This window comes from Neoarius graeffei, chromosome 9 (genome assembly GCF_027579695.1).
Source record: "Neoarius graeffei isolate fNeoGra1 chromosome 9, fNeoGra1.pri, whole genome shotgun sequence".
NCBI lineage: Eukaryota > Metazoa > Chordata > Actinopteri > Siluriformes > Ariidae > Neoarius > Neoarius graeffei.
Genome location: NC_083577.1, coordinates 23,511,799 through 23,521,204, shown reverse-complemented (window position 1 = coordinate 23,521,204; position 9,406 = coordinate 23,511,799). Strand labels below are relative to the sequence as shown.

The 9,406-nt window shown below is 41.5% G+C and overlaps 1 long non-coding RNA gene across 1 annotated transcript; it reads left to right on the top strand.

Annotated features, from left to right (window-relative positions):
- Positions 1 to 264: 264 nt before the first annotated feature.
- Positions 265 to 785, top strand: LOC132891161 (uncharacterized). Its single transcript, XR_009655286.1, has 3 exons — positions 265 to 467; positions 623 to 647; positions 746 to 785. It is a non-coding gene; the product is annotated as an uncharacterized LOC132891161 (long non-coding RNA).
- The last annotated feature ends 8,621 nt before the right edge of the window (positions 786 to 9,406 follow it).

Below are 9,406 nucleotides of genomic sequence, written 5' to 3'. Positions count from 1 at the left end.
CCAGACTAATCAAAAAAGAAAAGTAGACTAAGTGAGGACGAGTTAGAAAAACGGGTTCATTTCTCCTATGTTTATGTTTACACGTTTTGTTCAGACTGCTTTACACCCCAATCCAGTGGGTGGCGGTAATGCCCCCATTAGACCCCTTTCACTGACGTCACCCGAAACCGGAAGTAAACAAACCCTGCGCCACATTGGAAGACCAACAAACTCGTGATTAGGGGGAAATAACGGCAGCGCGCGGTATGTGAACCCACGGGTTCATCAAAAACCTACAATGGTAAACTTTTGTGCTGTGTTAGGGTTCTAACAAAGCTGATGGGAAAGGTGAAAAGAAGTCTTTCTACAGAATACCAGCTGTGATTGAGACACAAGCAAACCAAGGAGCTTTGTGCCAGGAGACAGAGAGAGGATTTAGCTGCTTTATGCAGAGCGGATCTGAATACTTCAAGTCTATTTTGTTACTGGTAAGTCACTAGGCTAGAGTATTGTAGAACATTTTTTTAAATGTTTACTGAATAAAAACATCCTTAATTTTATCAAATATTCTCTACTCTATATTTCATTTCTTTCTTTTGTTTTAATTTTCCTCCCTCCATCCCTCTTTGGATTTTAAATATAGTTTTTCCCCATGGCCAAATAATGAGGTAGGGTGGCATTTAGAAACCCATAGCCTACTGCTGACTTTCTTTATCAATGCTGCATCAAATTAATTTTGGTTATGTTTTTCTGTTTCCATGTACAGGTGTCTGCGCCGCAGGAGGAATAGGCCACAATTATAAATAAATCATAAAATGTTTCTAAGAACTTGTTCAAGTGTGTTCTGTTCCTTATAAATGTTAAAAGTTATGCCTCATTAGATAGCTTGACAAACATTAGGAGAGGTGCATTGTTGCATGCATTTTTATATCCTGTTGTACATTAAACAGGACGTAGCCTACGCACATTGATATAAATTAAGTTTCACTTTCATGGTTGAAGTATGCATGTGTGTGTTCATCCTAGGCAAGAGCCCCGATGCTTTATTGTTAGCTAGTTTAATTTAGCCTGTTTTGCTTAATTTGTAGCCTTCCTGTTGTACATAAAACAGGAAGTAAAGTTGGATGAATCATCGCCGAAAATTCAACTATAAATCGACCGAAATACGTAGTTGAATAAAGGGTGAAAGGGGGTCTATTCTCTGTCGACCACCAGCCACTTTTCAACGTCGTTTCAACAGAAACTCGTATGAGCAAAGCGGTGTTGAATCAACGTCGGTGATCGACGGTGATTCGACGGCGTATAGGTCGAAGAACATGCCGATGATTCCACGTCGAATCAACGACCCTCTGCTATCTGGGATGCACTCACAATATAAAACAAAGTACGAGCGAGAGTAAAGTGACACGATGGATGATAATTCTGATGATGTGAGTACATTACCAGTTGCAGAATGGGCACGGTATGTGGAGAAACTGGCTGTGATTGATGGGTTTGACCCATATGATAAGACTCGGGGCAAGGGAGAATGGAAACATAAGGAGGACCGGACACCAATTCTGCCATCTGTTTGCTACCCAGACATTGTAAACTATTTGTTGTTTACACCCAGTGCCTACACTCAGTGTTCTAACTATGCCGATATTTTCAGGGGGGTCCCTTTTTTCCCTTGGGGGTGTGTGCGCTTGTCTCGGAGCGCGGATCTCCAAACACATGAGAAGCCTATCTTACGCACATATCACGCGGACTCCACACCTCCACACACGCATCGCGTCTGAAGTCATAACTCATCAGGGGAAATCGTGTCCACATTGGCATGTTCAAAAAACAACCTCGCGTCAACAATGATACCACACGCAAGGAAAAAAAAAAAAAACTGTCAGGCTACTCAACATCCAACCTGGCAGCAGCGAGCAAGCCCCAAACCATCCTAAATTATTATTATTAAATTGTAGAAGTCTGGGAGGATTGCTCCTCATACAGTTATCAACTTGGGGCCAATTTAGCATGTTTTAAATCTGAATTTCTTGCGTTTGCTTACCTCAAAGTGTCCGCAGATCATGCACAGACTTATCCATTATATCCACAGTTTTTTGCCAAGTCTCACACAGGTTTCTTTTAAGTCTACTGTTGGGCCAATAAATCATAAATAAAACAGCTCAGATTTGTTTGTTTAAGTCGTTTGCCACTCCACTTTATTCTCGTGGGTTCACATACCGCTGCCGTTATTTCCCCCTAATCACGAGATTGTTGGTCTTCCAAAATGGCGCGGGGTCTGTTTACTTCCGGTTTCGGGTGACGTCAGTGAAAGGGGCCAACGCTCTGACCAATCAGCGCAACAGTGACTGTGACGTAGTCAGAGTGCGCAGTGGGGGAGACCTTGAAATAAATAATTTTTCAAAATGCGTATTAATTAATAAACAGGTTCTACATATTAAGAAGTTTGGAGATAATGACCACAAGTTTGGAGTCTGTACCACAAACTTAACATACACTTATTTTTTTCAAGTGTTTTTCAAGGGTTTGCTTAAACTGTTTTTGAGAGTTTTTATTTAGTGGTGTTTGGTGAAATAATTTCCCTTAAATTTAAAATAACGGGAAAATAAGAAACAATCAAAAAGTAATGTTTCAAAGCTGTTTATTAATTCTTCGTACTGCACAAACTAGCCCCATCCTTTTGGCTACGAGCGGAGCTAGCTGGTAGATCAGACTTTTGCCATAGCCGGTCGGCAAAACAGCGAAAACGTCCTTCTTGAAAAGGAATGAGCGGAGAGCCTCTTCCTGCTCATGTTTCAACGAAAACTCAAAGTCTAATTCTTCTAAAACTGATTCCAAAGCGGAGTCAAACGCGCGCTGTTCACTAGCGGTAGCCATCTTTCCTGCTGTGCTTTCCCCAGCATCGCGCAGCTTTGTCGTCACTCCTGCAAAAACCCGCCCAAAGATTCCAAACAAAAACCTTGCGTTGTGATTGGCGGGCACGATTTGATGCCCGGGGTGTTTTTGTTTATATGGTGCGAGGCTAGACCCACTCGCTAGGCAAAAATATTTTTGGCCGCTAGGCGGGTGGGTCTAGTTTACTAGGCTAGGGGGTCACAGTTGCTGACGGCAAGTCAGGAAAGTTCCTGATCTCCTGCACGAGCTCTTTTTTTTTTTGGGACCGTTTTTTTTCGCGCCCGCGCCGCCCCCGCTGCGATGCCGCCCCGGGCGGCTGCCCAGTCAGACCGCCCCTGCTGTCCAGCCACGTCTCTGTGATGGCCAGGACGCAGGAGCTCCGGTACTCGTGTAGGTAGCGGATGTTCGCTGTCAGCTCGTCAGTTTTTGCTTTTAGGGACTGAGCGTTGATGAGCAATGTGATAGGCAGAGGAAGTTTGTTTCTCAGTCTTCTGAGCTTTTGCCGAATGCCTCCCTTTGATCCCCGTTTACGTTTCGTTCGGATAGTCCATTTCTTTGGGTTTGTTCTGAGGTATGGAGTTGACAACGGCAGCATAGTCCGTAGACTGAGACTACGTTCAGACTGCACCCTGAAACGACCCATATCCGATTTTTTTGCCCATATGCGACCTGTATCCGATTTGTTATTGACAATCTGAAGGACACAGATCCGATTTTTTCACATGCGACCCAGGCCGCTTGGATATGTGGTCCTAAATCCGATGCATATCCGATATTTTCACATGCGACTGCAGTCTGACCGGACAGGTCGCATTCATGCGACCTACACGTCATCAACAAGAGACAAACGTCACTATTCTGCGTTGGCTAATCCCGCCTCTTTGGTGGAAAACAACAACATTTGTACAGTTTTCAGAATTTAAATAGACTTTTATAGAATTGATCAAGCTAATGGTGGATTTGGTAGAGACCTGGATGTTGATCTGTTAGCCTGATTAAATAAAACAGTTTCTATAACTGATTTATAACTTAAACCATCCTGTATTACAAGATTATAAGATTGTTCTGGAAATTTCCAGTAATTTGACACCTTCGGTCTCATTAGTCTGCTGCCCACATTAATCAGATTATTGTGCGAGTTCCGCCGCCGCCACAAAAACCACATCGCCAGGTCTCGCGTCATCTCCATAGCAAACTGCACTGGTGTTTCTGCACCTTGAGCCAGCGCTGAGAGAAGCTGCAGAATTCAGCTGGCTATAAACAATCTAAATAAATATTTATAAAAATGTAGAAAAAGTTTATTAATATGACAAAATAAATATGTGCAAATTATTAAGCCTGAATTAAGAGTTTGGTAACACAGCGGCCGTATCCCAAATGACTGCCTACTGAAGCTCGAGTGCACTATATAGAGTTTAAAAATCCATTACTTCCTAGTAACATGTAGTGCACTTATATAGAAATTAGAGAGACATTTAGGAGTCAACCCTCGTTACCAGGCTACACGTTTTCATTTCAGTTCAGAAACAAAAACGCACACGAGACCTCACACTTTAACACTAACCAGATAATTAAACAAACAAACAAACAAACAAAAAAGAAATCATTAAACTTGAAGAGTGCGCTTTTTTTTGTTTACGTATTACGTAGATGTGCTTATTACGTGTCAATTTGCGCATGCGGGACACTTTTGGGTCGTTTTCCGTTCATATTGGAGATCGCATACAAGTCTCATTTAATTGGTAATGTGAACAGCCTAACAAAAAAATCGGATTTCACAACAAATCGGATATGGGTCGTTTCAGGTTGCAGTCTGAACATAGTGATATAATCGCGCATCAGTAGTAGGAATTCCCTGCTGTATTGTATTTCACCCGCCACGCCGGTAACATGGTCATGGTAGTGGCCATGGTTTAGGCAAGCGTTTAAAAACACTACAAGCAGGCCAATCGCGCACCAGTAAGCAAAGTCCATTTTGCGTTTACTGCAAGCTGCGTGCGGGATTAATCACATCCATCCACAGAGAAAGACTCGCGTATAAATAAATCAACAAACACACAGTGCCAAAACGCGAGAGGCAGCAGGGCAGCCACAGTGCAGCGCCCGGAAACCCGGACGTCAACCGCAGAGTTCTTGGATCTTATGCTAAAGCTTAAAACTTACCCCTAAATAAATAGGTTAGATAAAGTTGGCTAAGGTTAAACAAAACAAAACAAAACTGCCTTCTGACCTCGCAAACAGAAAGCAACATTGACGTCACGTTACAAACCCAAATAAAACCTTCAAGAAAGCTTTTACTCTCAGACTGGAAAGAATTCTGTAAACATACTGTACTTATCTCCAGAAGAAATCTTCCGTCCCCAGGAGTCAGGACACAGAAGCTCAGTGCGCGCGCAGAAACGGCGGTAGTGATGTGTCGGTCGCGAACGATCCGGTTCAAAGAGCCGGCTCTTTGAAGTGAACGACGGGAGCCGGCTCTTCGGTGGGAGCCGAGTTGGGGAGCCGAATTAGTTTTTTGTCCTTAGGTGCCTCAGAGAGAGAGAGAGAGAGAGAGAGAGAGTTCAGCTCAGCTGAAGGATGATTGTCTATTTGACAACCATGATCATTGTTTTGTTGCCGTGAATTCCTAAAGCTCATGATATAAATTGTCGCTCATAAATTGACAGGTTCGGTTGGCAACCGCCTTGGCATGGCCAGATTAATCTGCGGTATACAACGAGACAGCAGTCATTATAACAGGAGCATATTTGCTGTTCCAGCGGTTTCTCATTACTGGTGGAGCAGAGTGCGGCACTTTTTTCTCTTTTTCCATGCGCTCAAGGTGCCACTCAGCCCGGCCCCCCTCCCATTTCAGGAGCCTCACTGTCTCCTCTCATCTCAAGCTACACGTGTGCCCTGAAGATGACCTCGCATCTTTACCAATGACGTGTGGCTTGACCACGAACAGCTGATTTTTTGTGCAGCCTTAATGTAAATAGTTTTTTGTTATTGACACTTCTTTGTAATTTTTACTTCTTTGTTCATTGTACTTTATACTTTTTATACTTATTTTATATACTTATTTAATATTTTATTTAATAAAATATTTTGTTACACATTGTTCTGTGTTTGTTAAAATAATTTCTAACTTTGCTTCATAGTTTCTTAGGCCTGATTTATACTTCATAATTTATTTTGTGGCATTTTGTTCAAGGTCGAGTGTGAAATAAAGCCATAAAGGATAAACAGTTGATGTCTTCTGTGTATTTTATATTGGTAATATAACACAGTTTTGCATTATGTTTGTGAGAAAATAATTTATTAATTGGTAAGTAAGTTTTATTTCTATAGCTAGAACATTGTTACACTGCTATACTTTACAAAGGCTACAAAAACTAAAAAATAAAATGGAAAACATCCTATTGATAAAATATAAATAATAATGTAATTAATTAACTAGTTAATTGCAGCAATTAAATCAAAAATAAAATCTCAGGAGCCGTTTGGGAGCCGAAAGAGCCGGCTCCTTATAGTAAGAAGAGCCAAAAGAGCCGGCTCCCGAAAAAGAGCCGAAATTCCCATCACTAAATGGCGGTGAACTGGATTCAAAATGTCAGTGGGCGTTAACGTGCGTCTGCGTGACGGAGGCTGCTGCCCCACCCCCCTCTCCTCTCCTCTCCTCTCCTCTCCTCTCCTCTCCGCTTCTCCTCCCTTCCCCGTCTCTCTCGGCTAAATTTACTGCTGACTGTTGAGAAAACTGGTAGCTTAAAGTTAGGCCAAGTTTACATTAGACCGTATCTGTCTCATTTTCTTCGTGGATGCACTGTCCGTTTACATTAAAACACCTGGAAACGCCGGGAAACGGGAATCCGCCAGGGTCCACATATTCAATCCAGATCGTGTCTGGTCCGGTGCTGTGTAAACATTGAGATACGCGGATACGCTGTGCTGAGCTCTAGCTGGCGTCGTCATTGGACAACGTCACTGTGACATCCACCTTCCTGATTCGCTGGCGTTGGTCATGTGACGCGACTGCTGAAAAACGGCGCGGACTTCCGCCTTGTATCACCTTTCATTAAAGAGTATAAAAGTATGAAAATACTGCAAATACTGATGCAAATACTGCCCATTGTGTAGTTATGATTGTCTTTAGGCTTGCCATCCTTCCACTTGCAAGTGGTAAGTGACGCGCATGCCCGATATGCACTGAGATCACACACACAGCTGCTCAGTCCCAAATCACTGCTCGTGCACTTCACTCGCGCGCTCTGTGAGCTGCGCAGGGCCGGAGTGTGCACCCTCCAGAGGGCACTCGCTGTTCAGGGCGGAGTGATTTGGAGCGCAGGATGCCTGCGGAGCCGAGCGTATCTGTGTATTGGCGTTGCTGTGTGCACGCGAATCGTGTATTGGCGTTGCTGTGTGCACACTAATCGTTTTAAAAACGTTAATCTGATGATCCGCTGATACGGTCTAATGTAAACCCCACCTTAAAATGAGGAAAACGCCTGTATATCAGCAGTTCAGTGGTTGAAAAGACAGCAATGCCATATGTAGTCTTTTGTTCATATTGGAATATGACAATCAGACATTATCTATAGTTTTTTTATTGAATAAAGTATCAGATTATATTCATACTTATTAGGGCCTTACATAAAATAACAGCAAATTATATTATTTAAACATAAATGTTTTTCCTTGAGATCAACATTATATAACAAACATACCATATATTTAACATCTTCTTTCTGTAGAAAAGAAGGTATGATTTTGTTGAATGGTTAACGGTCTTATACTGTAAATTTAAATGTATTTGCATGCTTGTGATATTACGGTATTTTCCCATTAATTTTACAATTTTTAAAAATTTTAACAGTAAAATCCTGTGTTTTCTACATGTTTCTTGATTTACAATAATTCACTGTATTTACTACAGTGATATACTGTTTTACGGTCTTTTAATGTTGCTATTTGTCAGTTTTTTATCGCAATTTCTACGGCCATTTTAATTGCGAACACAGTGCAACTGAAGCATGTTTCCCATTTAAATTGTATATTTTTTTAGTTGATTGGAGTGTCGGAACTTTCAAGCTGTAATCCATGATTTCCTGAGTCTGTTACGTGACAACAGTTTTTCGAAGTAGTCCCGAGCCCATGTGGCTATATTTGTCATATTCGCATGACAGTTTCCCAGGCAGTGCCGCCTGAGGCCTCGAAGGTCACGCACATTCAACAGTGGTTTCCGACCTCGCCCTTTATGCACTGTGATGTCTCCGAATTCCCTAAAACTTTTCAAAATGTTATGTACTGTAGTTTTTGAAAGAGCTAAATTCTCTGTAATCTTGCATTGAGATTTTTTTATGCCTCCGCCACCGTAAGGTGCAGGAGGCATTATGTTTTTGGGTTGTCCGTCCGTCCGTCCATGTGTGCATCCAAGCGTGCGTCCGTCCCGAAACCTTGTGAACGCGATATCTCAAAGGCTAATGAAAGGAATTTCACCAAACTTTCACCATTTGTGCACTTTGGGACAAACATGAACTGATTAGATTTTGAGATCAATAGGTCTAAGGTCAAGGTCACTGTGAGGTCAAATGTCTGTCCGAAAACCTTGTGAACACAGTATCTCCAAGGCTAATACAAGTTATTTCACCAGGTCAAGATTACTGTGAGGTTAAATGTCCATCCCCAAATCACAACTTAATAAGGCGTGTAGTCTACCGGGCGGAGGCATCCCCATTGACACCGTTGGCGTCGAGTTCTATCTAATTTTTAATGACTAGCAATTCTCTCACAAATTTTGGGACAAAGAGTGAGCCACAACCCATCCTTGCTTGCAAAGACTGAGCCTTTGGTGCTGCACGTTTTAAACCCAATCATGTTGCCAATTAAGCTGCTTATTGTGAAATCTTCCAAAATGGTGTTCCTTGAATATCCTATAAACTTTTCAGTCTTATTTTGCCTCCATCCCAACTTTTTTTTTTGAGTGTGTTGCAGGCATCAAATTCAAACTTCATTTATATTTACAAAATACAATTAAGTTGTTCAGTAAAACTACTGAAAATCTTTCCTTTGTTCTTCTGTCAGTTAAATATACTGTAGATACACACGAATTAACAAATCACAGATTTTTGTTTTTATTGCATTTTGGAAAGTATCCCAAATTTTCTAGTAATGGGGTTTGTACACTTTCCCTTTCTGCTTCTCCATGGGTGTTTACGTCTGTGCGTTAGTGAATGGGAATGGCTATTGGAGCAAAGCATTAGCCTATAGGAACTACACATTTCATTTTCTCTAGATTTGAGACATTTTAACACCAATTATAACAATCAGTGAAATTGAGGTTTGTTTGTGTAAGATATAAAGCCAACCTTTGATTATCAGAAGTGTTCTACAAAATATCTGATTACCATTGTTCATTTGGGGGGTTATTTTGGGGAATTCCAACCTTGTTCGACATTATAGGAAGAGGATCAGAGCTGTTATTCATTCCAGGAGAAATTCCATACGGTATTAATTGGTGGGGAGCTACTCATTTTTAAAGTATTCATTATGTTTATTA